We start from the raw sequence: 2,500 nt of genomic DNA, 5'->3' as shown, positions 1-2,500 counted from the left end.
AAGTTACGCTGCACCTTAACCTAAGTTACGCTGCACCTTAACCTAACTTACACTGCACCTTAACCTAACTTACACTGCACCTTAACCTAACTTACACTGCACCTTAACCTAACTTACACTGCACCTTAACCTAAGTTACACTGCACCTTAACCTAAGTTACACTGCACCTTAACCTAAGTTACACTGCACCTTAACCTAAGTTACACTGCACCTTAACCTAACTTACACTGCACCTTAACCTAAGTTACACTGCACCTTAACCTAACTTACACTGCACCTTAACCTAAGTTACACTGCACCTTAACCTAAGTTACACTGCACCTTAACCTAACTTACACTGCACCTTAACCTAACTTACACTGCACCTTAACCTAACTTACACTGCACCTTAACCTAACTTACACTGCACCTTAACCTAACTTACACTGCACCTTAACCTAACTTACACTGCACCTTAACTGTCACATGTAACGTCACAGGAATGTAGCTTTGCCTAACAGCAACCCTCTGAACATAGTTCACTGCTTGGATCCTCTGGTGTCATGTGTATTTCTTGATGCCATGGTGCGTACCCTCACATAAAGGTCTTTCGAGTGTTGCGTACTTTCTACACAGTCCCGCTAACCACTGGAAGGGTGTACCGCTACAGAACGAATATCGCCCTCCCCTCCTGCCCTTCCAAGCTGGTCGGTCAGGCGTTTGTTTGTGAAATGAGCCTTGCAGCTGTTCAGTTGCATTCGGTTGTCGATGCAGTCAGTGTACGTTGTGGTACGGCCTGTGTGGACTGTCCGCTGATGTACGCGTAACCCACACTGATCATCCGTCGTTACGTACTGAGTGACATAATGTGGCACATGCTTGACCGTACACCGGCTGCGCCCTACAATGGCGAATCATAAGGGCCATATGTTGTGCACGATGCTACTTGTCTCGTCTCCCCATTACAGCGAGATTGCACTGTTGTACGCCGTACAGACATGTGGTAAGTAGGTACGGACGAAAGTATTGCATGTTGGCCCCCCCCCCCCCCCCTCCTCCCTCTGCCGGGAATCAGCGTGAGCCGTCTGTTGATGTAGCGACGAGGGTTTTCCTATTTAATCGTATTGCCCCACACAACATGATAGCACGGTGGACCGCGTTCCACATCTGCGACATGCTACAGAGGCCGGTTGACAGTCGACCGCGCAAGGGACATTGCACACGTGCGCGGACCATCTTCCACGTGTTCTCTCGTGTACATGCCGCAGTGTGTATGTGGGCTGATGTAGCGTGTCGTGACACATAACATGCAGGCATGCCAGAATCGTAGATTTCGCAAATGTAGATTGACGTATACGTTTGCTGCCAAAGATCCGCAAATGAACTGGAAATCAGTTGTTGAGCGGTTGTTCGCGCTGCAGGTGCATCGGTGATAGCGACGATCGGTACATCTGTGAACCGGTTGTTTCGGCGGTACCCGCCATGCCCCCGAACCTGAGTTGGCCATGTGGGTATGAAGCGATACGAGGCTGTGGCTTGGCGGGACAGTCCCCGGCCGGTGAGGGGGGGCCGCCCGGCGTGCTGGCCGCGCGCTGCGTGAGCGCACGCACTACAGCCGGCTGGTGGGGGGCGCCCAGTGGCAGGAGCGCCGGCCGACGGGCCCGGCTGGCGTCCCAGCTATGCGCCGGCGCACCCTGCGCGCGGCGCCAGGCGGCCAAAGTGGGTTCTGCCGAGCCCGGTGCGAAGCGCGGTGGACATCTGCAGTGTGCTGATCCGATTGCGGACTGTGTGCGTTGAGGATGCGCCGCCGCCCGGCACTCGGCGTCGCGACGCCGTCTGCTGCTCGGTCGCCCCCAGCGGTTCTCGCAGGTGGTTTGTATCGCAGCTCTGCGGACGTGTTGGCGCGTGCGCTGTGCTGGGAGAGTTCGCTTCTGCACCCAAGTGGGGCTTTGCCCTTCTGTGGCGCTGGCGTTGGAGCTGCCGGTCACCGTAGGTGGCGCGTGTTGTTTCCCGCCGGCAATGCCACGACAGCACGCTCCCGGGCCTCTGTCGGCAGCGGCAAGCTCAGTTGGGAGCACGGGTGTTCGCACTGAAAGCGTCTACTCGCCTATCTCCGGGCGATTGCGCCTCTCTCGAACCCGACCAAGTACTTAGGACGGCGCTGCGCGCCGCCGGGACCTGAGAGGGTTTCGAGGTGTATCGTGCAGGGGAGCTCAGCCTCCTCCTGTTTGCAGAATAATTGAGCGGACGCTTGCGTGTTCGCGCGGGCCCTCGGGACACACTCCCGGGCGGCCGGCTGCTCAGCTCTCGTTGACGCAGCTCCCTGGTTGATCCTGCCAGTAGTCATATGCTTGTCTCAAAGATTAAGCCATGCATGTCTCAGTACAAGCCGCATTAAGGTGAAACCGCGAATGGCTCATTAAATCAGTTATGGTTCCTTAGATCGTACCCACGTTACTTGGATAACTGTGGTAATTCTAGAGCTAATACATGCAAACAGAGTCCCGACCAGAGATGGAA

The 2,500-nt window shown here is 55.3% G+C and overlaps 1 non-coding gene across 1 annotated transcript in view; it reads left to right on the top strand.

Annotated features, from left to right (window-relative positions):
* Positions 1 to 2,300: 2,300 nt before the first annotated feature.
* LOC126332328 (small subunit ribosomal RNA) overlaps positions 2,301 to 2,500 on the top strand; it is a 1,893-nt gene continuing 1,693 nt past the window's right edge. The window contains exon 1 of the ribosomal RNA XR_007563611.1: positions 2,301 to 2,500. This exon is cut by the window's right edge and continues 1,693 nt beyond it. This is a non-coding gene — a ribosomal RNA (small subunit ribosomal RNA).

This window comes from Schistocerca gregaria, unplaced genomic scaffold (genome assembly GCF_023897955.1).
Source record: "Schistocerca gregaria isolate iqSchGreg1 unplaced genomic scaffold, iqSchGreg1.2 ptg001440l, whole genome shotgun sequence".
Lineage (NCBI taxonomy): Eukaryota > Metazoa > Arthropoda > Insecta > Orthoptera > Acrididae > Schistocerca > Schistocerca gregaria.
The sequence above is the reverse complement of the archived record's forward strand: the minus strand, read 5'-3'. Positions and strand labels throughout refer to the sequence as shown.